Source organism: Callithrix jacchus, chromosome 12, assembly GCF_049354715.1.
Source record: "Callithrix jacchus isolate 240 chromosome 12, calJac240_pri, whole genome shotgun sequence".
Classification (NCBI taxonomy): Eukaryota; Metazoa; Chordata; class Mammalia; order Primates; family Cebidae; genus Callithrix; species Callithrix jacchus.
Genome location: NC_133513.1, coordinates 98,905,848 through 98,923,560, shown reverse-complemented (window position 1 = coordinate 98,923,560; position 17,713 = coordinate 98,905,848). Strand labels below are relative to the sequence as shown.

The 17,713-nt window shown below is 37.3% G+C and overlaps 1 long non-coding RNA gene across 2 annotated transcripts in view; it reads right to left on the bottom strand.

Annotated features, from left to right (window-relative positions):
• LOC118146382 (uncharacterized) overlaps positions 1-15,577 on the bottom strand; it is a 28,548-nt gene extending 12,971 nt beyond the window's left edge. Inside the window, exons 1-3 of one of the 2 annotated variants that reach the window (XR_013524413.1) lie at positions 15,109-15,577; positions 4,031-4,202; positions 3,073-3,213 (exon numbers count right to left, since the gene is read on the bottom strand). This is a non-coding gene — a long non-coding RNA (uncharacterized LOC118146382). Of the gene's footprint in view, positions 1-3,069; positions 3,214-4,030; positions 4,203-15,108 lie in introns of those variants that run through there. The other variant, XR_004732151.3, reaches the window with a different exon arrangement.
• Between the last annotated feature and the right edge of the window lie 2,136 nt (positions 15,578-17,713).

Here is a 17,713-nt window from a genome sequence, read left to right as displayed (position 1 = left end):
AGATGAAAGTTTATGAAACGCTTTGGTTGGGTTGATATAGCTTTCTAAAGACAAATTTTATGCATCACAAATAAATCAAATTTCTCTGGAGCCCTTTCATCACTAGAAATAAAAAGTGTATTTCTCTTCTGAGATCATGTCTAAGGGGAATATATATATATATATATATATATATATATACACACACATATATGTATATATTATTTTTTAGAGAAAAAACATACATTATTTTTAGGGGAAAAATATATATTTGCAGAGAATATATATGTATATACACACATATGCATATACATATCTGTGTGTGTATATATTTCTCAGTTCTGAAATTAGTAAAGGAAACAAATATCCTTCTAAAGAAAGGGGTGAATTTGGTTTAAGATAAATAATTATTAATTGGAGGAATGTCTAGAATGTGTGTATCAGACATATTTTTGTGCTTTCCTGGAGACAGAATTCTCACTTTAGCACAAATTGTATTGCTGCTTATGCAGTCATCTTCCAAGGATATTGAAGCACTCTTTGTTACTTCTAGAGCATTGTAAATTCCTATCAGGCATGCTAGGGAAGTGGCATGCTTCAGAAATTGGGCAGATTTGTCTTATACCCCCTGATGGGAGCATTTCTGTTTAATAGGGTGCTGTCAACAGAAAGGCAGAAGGAGCCATTGTGGTTTGCTTTGACTACCAGATTTAACCATTGGGAAAATAACATTTTATTCCTTATGACTACTTAAGTTTCTTCTTATTAAAAGCAAAAGTCACAACTTATAATCAACTTTTATTTTACCAATTCAGGTAAGAAACTTAGAAGGAAGAAGTGGCAGCTAATATTGTTGAATTCTCCTCTCACTTGCCAGAATTTTTTTTTCTTGTATGTTCTTTAATGCCCACAACAATTTTCAGGCCAAATTTCTATTAAATTATATCTATGTTTTATTGGGAAAGAGAAATAAAGTAAGTTGCTCAAGTTCACCCAGCTAGTGAGTGGAGGAACTAGAACTGAAACCCAAGTTTGTCTTAGGTCCAAATTCTTAAGCGTGGCATTATGCTCTTCTAAAGAATCCAGGAGGAGAAACAAGAATACTCTATTTTTTGTCATCCTTGAATTGTAGCAGTATATTTGTTCAATCATATATTAAGGTATTTATTCAATAATCATTCAATCAGCATCAACTTTGTTTGCCAGAAGAATTCTACTAGAGCATAACCTCTAAGAGGCTTGGAGGGAGAAAACAAGTTTACTGCTGAATTTTTAGCCAGATGAAATGCCTGACAAGGAGCAGGTCTTCAGTAAGTATTTGTTGAAGGAATTGAGAATCCAGGCAAGAGATAATGGACTTTTCAGTTCATGAAATGTTGGGTGGAACTGAGTAATTGATGTTTTCCTCAGATCTCTTTTCATAAAAGTGAAAATTTGATCTTAGAATAGTGGAAGATGATGTGTAAGAGGAAGTCAGGAAAAGATTATAAAATATCTGCTCTTTTTAGAGCTTAATGATTCTTGACTAGTCATGTAGGAAAAAAACACACATTTTTCAGAATGTGAGCTAATTTTTCCCTTGTCTACAGCTTCCATTTATGGCTCTTGGAAAGCAGGACCCTTTCAGTCTTCCCTGCTGCCTTCAGATATAAGGTGAAATAATTCTCTCTTTCTCAGAACTATTCCCAATGTTTGGAAGTATTTATAATGTGTGGAGTGTTACCTCCCATGGGCATTTCACAGAAGACAGGGTCTTAAATCCAGCAATTAATGTCTAATTGTAGGATTGTACATGTCGGAAATCTTTTGGGAATTGGAGTCAGAGTAAAGAAACCAAGGCTGAAGATTGTGGATGAAATGCATTCTGTGGTGCTTGAATTGATCTGAATTAGGGAGATAGTAATTTTTCTTCTGTTCAGTCAATCCTTCATGTTGCAGTACTCTAGTAATCTCAATCTATTTTCTCAACTCTTCTGCCACTAGAATTCATTCATTCATTTCTTCATTCACTTATTCTATGACCATCTTCTGTGCCAGGCACAGAAAATATAATGATGAGTGAAAGGAATACAATTCTTGTTCTCAAGGGAACTTGCAGTCAGAAGAGAAAGCAAGAAGAAAAATCCCAATATGGCTAATAATAGACATAAAATGGACTGGAGAGCACATCCCAGACAAGTCGAGTCTGATCAAAGAGAATCAGGACATTTCTGTAATTTGTGATTTGTAAATGAGATTTGAAGGGTAACTGGTTAGTAACCAAGCCAAATGTACAGGGAAGATTATGTCAGCCCACTGAAACTTTTTATCTTCTGGGCTTACTTTCCTTCTTCAATGTTTAGTTTGGCTGGGGCGATTAGAAATAAGGTGATGAATGATGAAAGACAGGACTAGAAAAATACTTTCGGGAGCTACAGGTGTAATATGCTAAAGAATATGGACATTAACCTCAGCCCTTTGTGAAGCCTCCTATGGGTTTTTGACAGAAGATTGGTTTGATCAGCTTGGTGTCTTGAAAGAATTTCTCTGTCTGCAGTGTGCAGTCAGAATTGGGGAGGCCCAAGGCTGGATTAAAGGGGCCCAATGAGAAGGCTGCAGAGTCATTCATACAAGATGACAGTCATCTAAGGATACTGCAGGTTTCCAACATGGTTAACTTTGGAGTCCAAACTTTGTAATAGAATAAAGCTACCTTTAAAAGTTAACCAAGCCTCCTTCTATGCTGATTCTACACTTAGCACTGATGAACTGCTTGTCAAAATGAATTTGACCCTACATGCCTAAGAGCTGTTTTCAACAACTTTGCTTAAATATAGATGATGCTCTTTCCCAGAGGATGTTCCTTTTTCTTGCAGACAGTATTTTCTTCTAATGGTCAGCTCTGTAGAAAATGTAGGAAGTGTAAAACCCAACAGTTACATTAATGAAGTTCCTCTTCTGAATTTCGCAGCTCTAGCAAAAGCAGAGTTTCTTTCTGGAGCTCTCCTTCTCTTGGATGAGAATAGAACACCAAATTATAAAAATCACTATGCTGTCAGAACAAAAAGGAGGGCTATATAAATATAATACCATACATCACGTTCTCTTACGTACAGCATGAAGTAAACGTTCTTAGCATTTTCTTGAGTAAAATACATAATTTATCCTTCTGGGCCTGGGATATTATTTTTTCTTTATTTCCAGAAGGAGGTCATTTGCTAAATGGAATCCGGTTGCTCTAAAAGGGTCAGAGGCCTTCAAAAAAAAAAAAAAAAAAGAAAGCATTTAATTCTCTTTCTTATTCCTTATTATTGCAGCTTTTAAATGACCCTCCAGGGACTATTATGTAGCTTAGTGTTTAGTTCATGTGGCTCTTCATAGCTTTTAATATTTAGGGGACCTTTTGTTGTGGGGGACAGTCAGGGGAGGTACATGTCATCACATGGGCATGTGAGTAAATGAATGAAAGAAAGTGGAAGGCAGCTCTTGAAGTTGGTTGAACAACACAAACAAGAGAAACTCCTTGATTTAACTACGTAGCTGTTTCTCTGGATTTCTTCCCTTATGAGCTTTCAAAATTGATCGAGGCTCTGGCTGTGAGCTAACCTGAAAAAAGAGATCTGGTTTCATGTGGATAAAAAAATGTGCAAAGCTGCTTGCAAGAAATAAAATATACCCTTAAAAAGAAATGTTTAATGTAGAACCGGCCCTAGTGGTTAGGGTGGGCTGCATCAAAGAGATTTTGAAATCCCACAGGGTCACTTATTTTAACGACAGCTCCAATGCCTCACAAATTGACTATTTTAAATATTAACCCCGAGAAAGAGAAATGTTGGTAAGGCTGAAAATGTTGATTGAAAAGTTGTTTCTGAAGGATACAAATAGCAGAGCAGATTACAGTCTTGCCTTGTTACCTTGTGACATCAGCTTTGAGGATCAATTTGAATACTTTGAGTCATATTTACATTGTTATATTTGCATGCAGTGGTGGTTGCTGCTAAAATGGCAGAGTTTTTATTGACATGAATAATAAGGTGAGGATGCACTTCAAGGTGTATGCAGTGAAACTCACCACCTGCAGCGTGCTCCTGGGATGCCCAGCAGTTCTCGAATTGATGGATGTGCTCTCTGCTGCATTTGAAAGATGGCAAAATGGTGTGTGGGGAGAGTGAAGGAGAAGGGGTAGCTTGATCCATTTTCAACTTTGCACAGAAATTGGCCCTTGTGGTATTTTCAGTTCACATCTGGAGGAAAATAAATGTGGCCACCACTATTAACACATTCTGAAAGAAATAAGTCAAGAGCTACTTAGACCGCACAGGTGTCTGTTATCAAAATCTCAGCAGAGGAGTGTTAATATGGTATGTGTTATTTTAGACTCCACAGGTGGGCTGCAGCTAAGAAGAGGAGAGGAGAGCACTAAGGGGGTGCTTAAATAGAAAATGTTAATTTTGAAAGAAAGAAATTAGTGAAGGAGATTATAGGATTCCATTGGTACATGAATTGGTGACTTCAAAGGATAACACAGGAAAATATAAAGCAAATGCCCATTTTACCAGGAAGAAACCCTCTAAAGAGATTTTCTGTAGTGGAGAAAAATGCCTGCCTAGTTTTTGTGTCAGGAGAGTCTGCAGTTGATTCTGACAGCTCTTTACTCTTGACCAATTTATAAATGCTTAATCAAATAATATTACTTTAAGTAGAAAGCTATTTACTGAGAATCTTACTGCACAGGTGGATTTTTTTATTTGGTATTATTGGAAGATTTCAACCACCCTCTATTTCTGAGCCTTTCTATCTAGAAGCAAAAAACTTGGAAATTAATTTTATAGGGCTCTGATTTGTACATACCATGGTATTGGAGTTATAAATGGGTTACCTTTCAAAATGTAAGTAGTAAGTCATGTAATCGAGCCATCTAATTTTGAGTGTAGGATCCTTCCCCTAGGAGAATAATGTCGAATATGAAGCTAAGGACAGTACATGCCTTGCCAAAATAACTATGCTGCTAAGCAGTGTGGCCTATCTGAAGGCACCTCCCGTATTTTTGTCATCACACTTACACATCATTTTATGTGGTATGTTTTATATCCTGCAACTGGCATTTGGAAGACAGCAAGGATTGCAGTTTGCCCATTTGGGAAATTGCAATGTAGACACATGATAAGAGGTTGCAATCTGAGGTAGAGTATGACCTATGCTGTGTTTGTGAGTGTGAGTGTGTGTGTGAGTGTGTGTGTTTGTGAGTGTGTGTGTGTGTGTGTGTGTGTGTGAGTGTGTGTGTGTGGTTGATGAGGGTACAGAAGTGTGTAGGCAGAAGAGGGACTACTTAGTATTAGAAAATGTCATTACATGTACATAGACAATTTAGCCACTATTGTTTAGCTTTCTCTATGGCAACCAAGCTCTCAAAATTATCACTTGATTTCTTGTTATTGTAGCTGTTGTTTAAGAAGTGATTAATGGGCCCAAGTTAATCTGCTCTTTCAAGAAAGGAAGCATTTTCAGTCTCTTAGCCAGCTACAGGGTGGTACCATTTCCTAGCTGATAAGTAGGAAAGGGACTAATGTATTTGTAATAAAATAGATGCCATGGAACCAGAGCAATGATTTTGTGAAAAATAAACATTCAGTGGCTCTACAAATTTCTCATGTGAATTAGGGCTGGTTCAGAGAAAAAACACAAAACAAAAAACAAAAACCCGGATCACTGTAGATTTTCTCTGATGATTTTCAGTGTCCAGGAGGGTCTTAGTTTCTTTCTCAGCAGACAACAACACAGACATCAAGTAGGGGAGATTTATAGACCTCCGAAACAGGACAGAACAAGGGTCTGGACCTTATGGTGAAGACACCACCACCACTCGGAATGCGACAAGCCGGATGCCACCAAGGATAGTGCACACTAGTTGAGAACAAAGCAGCTTATTTAAAATTATTAATGAGTTCAATACTCAAATGATCCCTGCTGTATCACTGTTGCCTGGAAAATAAGTATCTTCTCCTCCCTTTGGAGATTTAAAAAAATACAATTCTGTTTCTTCAACAGACTAACAGAACAATGTAACAATAGACATCATATACAAAATATGTAAAATCCTTCCCAAAGGGCCAAATGTGTGCTAAAGTGGCTTATAATTAGGAAACCTAGGGAGAATCCTCCAACAAATAAGCACTATCGTAAAGGAGGAACCATGAGGTCTAATTAATGGAGTCAAGTTTACCGAGAAAGAGACAACTTAATAGGATTTAAGTACCCTCAATAAATTAAATTAAATAATTAATGTAACATAATTTAATTTACATGGTAGAGTTAGAAGAATCATACATTTCATAATTATATTTAACCATAGCTGTATTGAGATATAACACACAAACTATAAAATTCACCCATTTAAAGTATACAATGAAATGCTTTTTATATTTACAGAGTTGTGCAACTATCAACACTATTTAATCATGGCTTTTAAAATTATTATTTGTATAAAGCCTGGGTTCTACACAAGCATACAACTCAGAAGCTTGACCAAGCCACTTAATCTCTCTGAATTTTATTTTATTTTTTTGGTTTGTGTACAAAAGAAAAATAAAATATTTGTTGAAAATCCACTATGTAAACAGGATGGCCTGACAGGGAGCAGTAAGGTAGAGTGACCACACTACGTGAACAGCAACATTTGAACTGGAATCAAGCATTAAAAAAGAGACAAGCAAGTAAAAATCAGGGAATAAAGCCTTCCAGGCAGAGGCAAAGCAATGGTAAAGACAATAAGGTTAGACTGGACTTCCTCAGCTGAAGGACAGAAAGAAGCCTAGAGAGGTTAGAGCCAACTGAGTGATGGCTCTAAGGAAGAAGGTTCATGGAGGGAGACCTGGGAAGCTCTCAAGGGCTATGTAGTGGAAGGCCCTGTTGGGTACTCCAACAAACTTGGATTCTATTCTAAGTTCAATGGAGAGGCATTAACTGTTAGATGCACTCTGAGTGAAGAGACCACCTAAACAGGCTTTCTGTGTGAGCAACAAGGCTATTTATTCATCTGGGTGCAGGTGGGCTGAGTTGGAAAAGAGAATCAACAGAGAGTGGTGGGATAGGAGTTGCTTTTGTAGGTTTGGGGTAGGCAATGGAAAGTTACAGAAGTTACAGTTCAGAATGGTTTTTGCAACCTAGGGGGTGGGTGTTGAGGGGAGGGGAGGTATAACAAGGTCTAGTGTCACAAGGTTGGCTTAACAGTTGAGGCAGGAATGATTGAGGCAGGAGCAATGGTGGAATGTCAAAAGGTTTGTTAGTTAGGCACTGCAGGACCTAGCTATTTTTCTCTTTTTGCTGTTTCTCTGTTACCTTAGGCTTTCTGGCTCCAGGAGGCCATCTAAAGGTGTACATGGGGCCATCTAAGGGTCACAGGGGTCACCATGGTGTAGTCCATGGTGCAGTCAGTTCAAAGAACCATGCATTCCTGCCTTTTTATATTAATAATATAAAGGGGAATAGAAGAAATAGAAGGGCATTACATCATGGTAAAGGGATCAACGTAAGAAGAGCAAACTACCCTAAATATATATGCACCCAACAGAGGAGCACCGAGATTCATAAAGCAAGTTCTTAGAGACCTACAAGAGACTTAAACTCCCACACTATAATAGTGGGAGACTTCAACACCCCAATGTCAATATTACACAGATCAACAAAAGAGAAAATTAATAAGGATGTTCAGGACTTGAACGCAGCTCTGGACCAAGCAGACCTAATAAATATCTATGGAACGCTATACCCCAAAGCAACAGAATATATATTCTTCTCAGTTCCACAATGTGCTTATTAAAAATAGAACACATAATTGGAAGTAAAACACTCCTCAACAAATGCAAAAGAATGGAATTATAACAAACAATCTCTTAGACTACAGTGCAATCAAATTAGAACTCAGGATTAAGAAACTCTCCGAAACCTTCACAACTATATGGAAACTGAACAACCTGCTCCTGAATTACTACTGAGCAAATAACAAAATTGAGGTGGAAATAAATAAGTACTTTGAAACTAATGAGAACAAAGAAACAATGTGTCATAATCTCTGGGACACAGCTAAAGCAGTTTTTATAGGAAAATTTATAGCACTAAATGCACACAGAAGAAAGCAGAAAAGATCTAAAATCGACTTTAGAACAAAAGAACTAGAGAAGCAAGAGCAAACAAATTCAAAAGGTAGCAGAAGACAAGAAATAACTAAGATCACCACAGAAATAGAGAAGAGAGAACTATGAAAAAGCCTTTAAAAATCAATCTATCTAGGAGCTGGTTTGTTGGAAAGATTAACAAAATAGTCTACTAACCAGTCTAATAAGAAAGAAAAGAGAGAAGAATCAAATAGACACAATAAAAAATGATAGAGGGGATATCACCACTGATCCCACAGAATACAAACTACCATCACAGAATGCTATGAACACCTCTATGTAAATAAAGTAGAAAATCTAGAAGAAATGGATAATTCCTGGATGCATACATACTCCCAAGACTAAACCAGGAAGAAGTTGAATCCCTGAATAGACTAATCATAAGTTCTGAAATTGAGGCAGTAATTAATAATCTACCAACTAAAAAAAGCCCAGGACCAGATGGATTCATAGCCAAATTCTACCAGAGGAACTGGTACCACATTTTCTGAAACTATTCCAAACAATAGAAAAAGAGGACTGCTCCCTAACTCATTTTATGAGGGCAGCATCATCCTGATACCAAAACCTGGCAGAGACAACAAAAAAGAAAATTTTAGGCCATTATCCCTGATGAACATTGATATAAAAATTCTCAATAAAATGCTGGCAAACTGAATCCAGCAGCACATCAAAAAGTGTATCCACCACAATCAAGTCAGCTTCATCCCTGGGATGCAAGGCTTATTTTTACATATGCAAATCAATTAACATAATCTATCACGTAAACAGAACCAATGACAAAAACACATGATTATCTCAATAGATGCAGGAAAAGCTTTCAATAAAGTTCACCCCTTCATGATAAAAACTCTGAATAAACTAGGTATTGCTGGAATGTATCTCAAAATAATAAGAGCTATTTATGTTAAACCCATAGCCCATATCATACTGAATAGGCAAAAACTGAAAGCATTCTGTTTGAAAACTGGCACAAGACAAGGATGGCCTCTCTTACCACTGTTATTCAACATAGTATTAGAAGTTCTGGCCAGGGCAATCAGGCAAGAGAAAGAAATAAAGGGTATTCAAAATAAAAAAAGAGAAAGTTAAATTGTCTCTGTTTGCAGATGACATGATTGTATATTTAGAAAATCTCATCGTCTCAGCCCAAAAGGTCCTTAAGCTGATAAGCAACTTCTTCTAAGTCTCAGGATACAAAATCAATATGCAAATATCACAAACATTCCTATACACCAATAATTTAAAAAGGCAGAGCCAAATCATGAGTGAACTCCCATTCACAATTGCTACAAAGAGAAGAAAATATCTAGGAACACAACTTACAAGGGATGTGAATGATATCTTCAAGGTGAACTACAAACCACTGCTCAAATAAATTTGAGAGGACACAAATGGAAAAACATGTCATGCTCATGGATAGGAAGAATCAATATCGTGAAAATGGCCATACTGCCCAAAGCAATTTATAGATTCAATGCTATCCCCATAGCTACCATTGACTTACTTCACAGAATTAGAAAAAACTACTTTAAACTTCATATGGAACTAAAAAAGAGCCCATATGGTGAAGACAATCCTAAGCAAAAAGAACAAAACTGGAGGCATCACACTACCTGACTTCAAACTATACTACAAGGCTACAGTAACTTAAACAGCATTGTACTGGTACCAAAAGGAATATATAGAACAATAGAATAGAACAGAGGCCTCAGAAAGAGCACCACACATCTACAACCATCTGACTTTCAACAAACCTGATAAAAAGAAGCAATAGGGAAAGGATTCCCTATTTAATGGTGTCGGGAAAAACTGGTTAGTCATATGCAAAAAACTGAAACTGATCCCCTTTTTTACACCTTATACAAAAATTAATTGAAGATGGATTAAAGACTTAAACATAAGACCTAAAACCATAAAAACCCTAAAAGAAAACCTAGGCAGTACCATTCAGGACATAGACATGTGTAAAGACTTCATGACTAAAACATCAAAAGCAATGGCAACAAAAGCCAAAATTAACAAATGAGATCTAATTAAACTAAAGAGCTTCTGAACAGCAAAAGAAAATGTCATCAGAATGAACAAGCAACCTACAGAATGGGAGAAAAAATTTTGCAATCTACCCATCTGACAAAGAACTAATATCCAGAATCTACAAAGAACTTAAACAAATTTACAAGAATAAACGACCCCATCAAAGAGTAAGCAAAGGCACACAACCTTTTCAAAAAAAGACATTTATGCAGCCAACAAACATTTAAAAAAAGCTCATCATCACTGGTCATTAGAGAAATGCAAATCAAAACTGCATTGAGATGCCATCTCATGCCAGTTAGAATGGTGATCATTAAAAAGTCAGTAAACAACAGACACTGGAGAGGATGTGGAGAAATAGGAATGCTTTTTACACTGTTGGTGGGAATGTAAATTTGTTCAACCATTGTGGTAGACAGTGTGTCAGTTCCTCGAGGATCTAGAACCAGAAATACGTTTTGACCCAGCAATCCCATTATTGAGTATACACCCAAAGAATTATAAATCATTCTACTATAAAGATGTATGCACATGTATGTTTATTGCAGCACTGTTCACAATAGCAAAGAACACTATTGATCAACTGGATAAAGAAAATGTGGCATATATGCACTGTGGAATACTATGCAGCCATGAAAAGGATGATATCATGTCCTTTGCAGGGACATGGATGAAGCTCAAAACCATCATTCTCAGCAAACTAACACAGGAACAGAAAACCAAACACCACATGTTCTCATTCATAAGTGGGAGTTGAACAATGAGAACATATGGACACAGGGAGGGGAACATCACACACCAGGGCCTGTTGTGGGGTGGGGAGATAGGGGAGGGATAGTATTAGGAGAAATATCTAATGTAGATGATGGGTTGATGGATGCAGCAAACCCAACTATGGCGCATGTATACCAATGTACAAACCTGCACATTTTGCACATATATCCCATAACTTTAAGTATAATAAAAAATTAAAATTAAAGAATATATCTTGAATGAAAAATAAAAGCAAACTGGCATTAAGTCTTAAATTCTCATGCCTTTATATAAAAAAACGTACTGGAAGGACTCAGTTCACATTATGTTCCAACCATGAAATATGGCATTTTAATGAGAAATGCCACATTTCTGGGTAATAAGACAACAAAAATGACAAAGCCAGTCAATATCACTGGTGTTCTTCCCTCTCTCCCCCTTCCTATACTCAGTGTTTCATTTTGATATACTTGTCAAGCCCTTTGTTTTCCTTTGGGAAGAAGGAGATATATGACTATAAAATATGACTCAACATTTATTTATGGCTGTCATTGTTTGTAATACTGAACAGACATAGCATGAATTTTCTGTTTGTTTTTCTTAATCAAAATATTTAATAATAAAGTTTTTTTTGAATCCTAGCTGCCCTTTACAAATATTACTTAGTCAAACTTTATTGTTCTCTAGAGAGGGAGTTTTGTTCTGGGTATAACTCCTATTGACAAGTAAATTAAGATACCAAGACACTGACCGGGCGCAGTGGCTCACGCCTATAATCCCAGCACTATGGGAGGCCGAGGTGGGTGGATCACGAGGTCAAGAGATCGAGACCATCCTGGTCAACATGGTGAAACCCCGTCTCTACTAAAAATACAAAAAATACAAAAAATTAGCTGGGCATGGTGGTGCGCGCCTGTAGTCCCAGCTACTCAGGAGGCTGAGGCAGGAGAATTGCCTGAACCCAGGAGGCGGAGGTTGCCGGGAGCCGAGATCGCACCATTGCACTCCAGCCTGGGTAACAAGGGCGGAACTCCGTCTCAAAAAAAAAAAAAAAAAAATACTAGGCAGAAGAGAAGCAGAAACAGGCAGGTTAAGTGTCCTGTCTAGATTTTGCTTCAGTATGGAGCATACTTTATAAGTGGTGTGATAATTCCCAAAAGGTAACTGGAATTTGATAGACAATAACCAATTTGGGGGAACATGGAGGAATTCAGCTGTATCAGAGAAGACCAGAGCTGAGGGCACTATCTCTTGCTAGTTAGTTATAAAGAGTCCTAAATGGAAGTAGATATGTTAATAAAGAAGCAAAACAACCTTCTTTTAACAGATCAAACTGAATCTTATATTATTGACCCTCTTTTGAATCGTCTGGCCCATTGGAGTCCTAGAGTGTTTTATACAGTCTAATCAGCCACTTGGGAAATTTTATTTTCACCTGTGCAGCCAACGATCTAGATAAGGGGCATAAAATAGTTTCACAGGGGTTCACTTTTGTCCAAGATTTCTTAAACTCACAAGACCTCTATTTTTGTCCAGCATTTTACATTTTCTTCTGATTTCAGTCCTCTACTAAAAACGAAGCAAAACAAAAGCAGCAACAAACCTACCTCATATACATACCACAGGTGGCAGACGTGGATAATGAAGGAAACATTATCCGGAGACTATACTTTATATTTCATATCAAAATCAACTTTAGGAAATTCTTGTAAATGTGTGACTTCGTAAGTTCTTCAGCATCTGCCCATAAATGCTGAAGATTCTAGTTGAGAAGTCAAATATTCAGCATGCTATGGATAATACACATCTCCCAGGAGAGCAATGCAATATTCTAAGACATTGGAAGAGGAGGTTGTCATACTGTGTCTGTGCTTGATAGATAATGAGACAGACACATGCTGGAGAACTCTGAAACTGCCTCCTGCAAAATGGCAAGGAGTTGATACATAGTTTGGAACTGTGATTCCAGACCTCTATTGCTTAAGAGGAAAGCCCCAATAACTTAATAAGAATTTTGTGGGTTGTTTTAATTATCCATGTTTGGATTGTCCGTCTTTACCTGAATATAAATGTCTGCTACTTGTGTTAATATTTACTCTTCTGAGATTCAAACATTTTAATAATATAGATTATTGAATCTAGCTTCCACCTTTTACAGCTGAGATCTGGAGTAGTCACATCTCATAAGTGTTTGGTGGATGACCTGTTCAGTCCAGATAAATATCCATGATATACTGTAAAATTATGCATGCATGTGTACATACACACTTTAGCCTACATGTATTTATTTTAGCAAGCACCTACCATATACCAAGTACTGTATGCCTGTTGCCTATTCTCTACGCCAGTAGTCCCTACTCATTTTATGAAACTCAGCTAAAGCATTACCTCCTCCACATTACACCTCCTAACCTCCAGCCTGATTTAGCAGTTTCTTTGCTGTGCTCCCATAGCACAAATCCAGGTCTTTTTTAGCATACATCCTCACACTGAAATGTAACTTTTGTATTACTTGCCTGCTATCCCTCACACACCCCACTAAACATTAGCTATGAAAACAGGAATCATATTTTTATTTTCTATACTATCCTTTTTAAATGATAAGCTAATGAATTTAAACTTCAGCATTGGAAAGACAATTAATGCTTTTATGTAGGACGGTGATAGAAACGTATTAGTGTTGCCAAGTGTTCACATATGCTGTGGTATGGACTATGGCTATTATCTATACTCTACAGTTATGAATGGAGGAAAGAACAATTGGACACTTATTTTAGTAATCCAGGTAATAAAGCATGGAGTTTAAATAAAGGCAAGGTATTGCTAGAGAGTAGGGTGGAGAGAGAAACAAAAGATTTTTATTATGAAAGCTTTTAGAGATTTGGAGAGTGAATCTACTCTTTACCTATATTCAATCAAGGGTATTCATGTGGGTTTCTAGCTTGCGCTTTGAATGGCAACAATTTAGGAAACAATAAATAAAATATACAAAATTCACTACATTTTGTTTTTAACATGCTAATCTTGAGTTATTTATTTGTATGTCCCTCAGGGGTCTCAAAGTAGAAGGGAGCATGATATCACCCTGGAAGGGTGCATCACAGGGGACAGAGAGGGACTTTAGATGGAACTTAAGTAAGAATACTAAATTATGAGGACCTGGTGGACTCTACGGAGAGCTATCCAACAGGTTGGAACACAGAGTGAAAGGTAAGTTGTTGGTTAACCTTAGGACAACAACAATTAACTGAGATAAGTTGAGAATGACATTAGGTTGTACCTTACGCCATTCTTAATCAACATTGCTCTCATGGGGTCTCACCCATCAAGAGTTAATCTATTCCATTTTTAATGTGTAACAGCAGTCCCCAGCCTTTTTGGCATCAAGGACCAGTTTCATGGAAGACAAGTTTTTCAAGAACCAGAAGGGCAGGTCATAGGGGATGGTTTCAGGATGATTCAAGTACATTACATTTATTATGCACTGTATTTCTATTATTATTACATTGTAATATATAATTAAATAATTATACAACTCACCATAATGTAGAATCAGTGGGAGCCGTGAGCTGGCTTTCCTGCAACTAGTTGGTCCCATCTGTGGGTGATGGGAGACAGTGACAGATCACCAGGTATTAGATTCTCATAAGAAACTCACAGCCTAGCTCCTTCTGAGACTTTGTGCACATTCCTCACATGTGCAGTTCACAACTGGGTTCATACCCTTATGAGAATCTAATGTCACCGCTGATCTGACAGGAGGCTGTGCTTAGGCAGTAATGCAAGCAATGGAGAGTGGTTGTAAATACAAATGAAGCTTTGCTCACTCACCAGCTGCAGCCCACTTCCTAACAGGCTGCAGATCAGGGACCCCCGATCTATAACCCTGTTCTGCTAAATACTAAATAAAGAACAAACTGTCATTCTCCAGTGAGCATACAAAGACCAAAGATTGGGTGAATCTCTCTTTTTTTTTTCCCCAGCATGGTTCTTTCATAATAAACCAATTCTTCCTTTCATTCTCCCTCTGAAAAACTCAATTCATTGTAAATTGAAACAAATAAAACCCTACATAATACAAATTGCATTGAAGGTATTTGTGATTTGTTGGATGATGATATCGAGAGATTGTTTTATCAGCTTTGAAAGCAATATTCATCACCATTTTGGCAGCTTTGTCACTCACATTTGGAAGCATCTCTTTTGCTTAACTGAGGAGAAAAGGCAAGGATGAGCTGTTACGTGAAAGTGTAGAGGTGCGATAACTCTGGGCTTCTCTGCTTAACTTCTCAGATTAAGAAAACAAAAAACAAGTAAATAATTCCAACCTAAAGACGTCACTGTTAAGTCCAGGTTGTTATCTCATGCCCTGTAAACATGTGGATGTTAATTTCATTTTCCCTGAGGCAAAATATATAAAATATCAGGTCCTGTTAGTAACTAAGTTTGGTCCAGTTGAAACTGCTGCTTCAGAACACTTGCTTCCGTTTTGGCAGTTAAGAAGCAATCAGAAATGATGAGTTTGTGTCGTTTGTAGGGACATGGATGAATCTGGAGAACATCATCCTCAGCAAACTGACACAAGAACAGAAAATGAAACACCGCATATTCTCACTCATAGGCGGGTGATGAAAAATGAGAACACATGGACACAGAAAGGGGAGTACTAAACACAGGGGTCTATTGGGGGGAAAAGGGGAGGGCCAGTGGGAGGGGGAGGTGGGGAGGGATAGCCTGGGAAGAAATGCCAAATGTGGGTGAAGGGGAGAAGAAAAGCAAAGCACACTGCCATGTGTGTATCTACGCAACTGTCTTGCATGCTCTGCTCATGTACCCCAAAACCTAAAATCCAATAAAAAATTAAAAAAAAAAAAAAAGAAGCTGGTCTGAAAGCACAGCTCCTCAATATGAAACTAACAACAGAGTCTCTCATAAGCACATTGCACATTTTGGCAAATCGCTTTTGTGTTGGAAGAGCAATGAGATTTTGCTTGGGAAGTTCACAGAAGCTTTTTTTTGTTTTTCGGGTTTTTGTTTTGTTTTTTTTTTTTTTTTAAGAATAGCTCAAAAGTGTCAAAAAGCTAGAGGTCATTTCTTGATTCCATAGTTAAGGGTAGCGTATCATATCAACATTAGACATAGGCTCTCTTTCCTTACTAAATTGTAGAGGTTTAGGCAACAGGAAGGAAACAGAATTCCTACTGGGCTTTTAGGAAAAGCCTTCACAAACTCTTTGCCTTCAGGACATATCAGGTCCTCATACCTAATTTAGAACCCAATCCACTTTTCTTTGCTCCCATGGGTTACCCCATGCTGTGTACCCAGCATATTTGAAGAGTACACTTTGCAGAGGATGTCCTGAGTGTTTAAAATATTAGTTGTTCTGCTGCTTTCATTTAATAGAAAGCCAGAGGTACCGGGTTTAAGCAAAAATATTTCACTGATTTGATGCAACATAGAAGATACAGATATCCATACTTCATGTTCTTTTACTAGCTGTCTGCTGTCTTTTAAATTGCTGAGAGCTGTAAGTGAAGACGGTTTCTCGGGCTTTGTCTTTCTAATAGCAAGTAGCTGCTTTATTTTAGCTTCAGCAGTTAGTGCGCCAAAGGTGAAGAGTCAAACTAAGCCATTTTCAGGATCATGTGTGTTTACAGTAGTCAAGGAAGAATTTATTCTTTTCTTTTCTGCTAGAGATGAAGAAAACAAGTGTGCAAAAAGGGAAATAACACACTTAGAGTCACTGTGTGCATTTTCCCAAGCATTTTCTGTTCTCCCTTGAAGTTTCATGTTAGTGTTAGTTATTCTTTTCTTGCTTTCAGGACTACAGTAGTAGTATTTTCCTGATTTCAGGACCACACTATAGGTGTGGTCATATGACTTGTTTTGTCCAATGAAAATTTAGGAAAAGTAATATGGGTTACTTTCATTTAGAAGCATTAAAAGTCATGTGTAAGTTTTCATGCCCATTTTTCTATCAGAGAAAATATAGAAGCAGGGAGATGGAACATCCCTCTGCCTCAGTCACTGAATAAGGACAAGTTAGAGCAAAGCCTCCTAGCTGACCCATAATGGGCAAGTACTGTGAGCAAATAATACTCTTTACTCTTTAAGCTACTAAGACTTGGAAATTGTTTATTTCATTTCATTTCTAATACTTATTGATTTATTGCATCACAATCTAACCAAATATATTCATCTAGTAAGTGGAATAGCCAGGGATAGAACCCATATGTCTTACTTGTAGCCCAGGTCTTGGCCTTTATAAGGCTTTGTGTAAAAATGCACACCAACACATGTGCCCAATCACATATGAACAAAGGGATAAAGCAGCAATTATGTGTGCTAGATAAGTGACAGTTATGGCTGCTTCATTAGCTGACATTAAAAACCATACACGGCCTTGGTAGTGACATCCACAGTTTAGATGTCACAGAGAAGTGCAACTTTGTCCAAAAGTATGATCACAGAAGGAATTCTTCTCTTGCTCTTTAGCCTTGCATTTATCTCTCTACAATTCGACCCTAACCCCTTTCTCGTATTGATGTGTTTCTACTGGAATTCTTCATAATTATCCATTAAGATTGAATTCAATTGTAAATAACATTAAAAACCAAGCAGTGCCTTAAACAAGAATTGCTTTTCTCACTTATCAGATATTTAGAGGTTAGCAGCTGTTGACGATGTCTTTGAAGTTCAGGTCCTTTCTTTATTTTCACTCTAGAATATGACCTTCATTCTCTTGCTTGCAGGAATGTGGTTGCTAAATGAATGTTGCAGCTCTACTCATC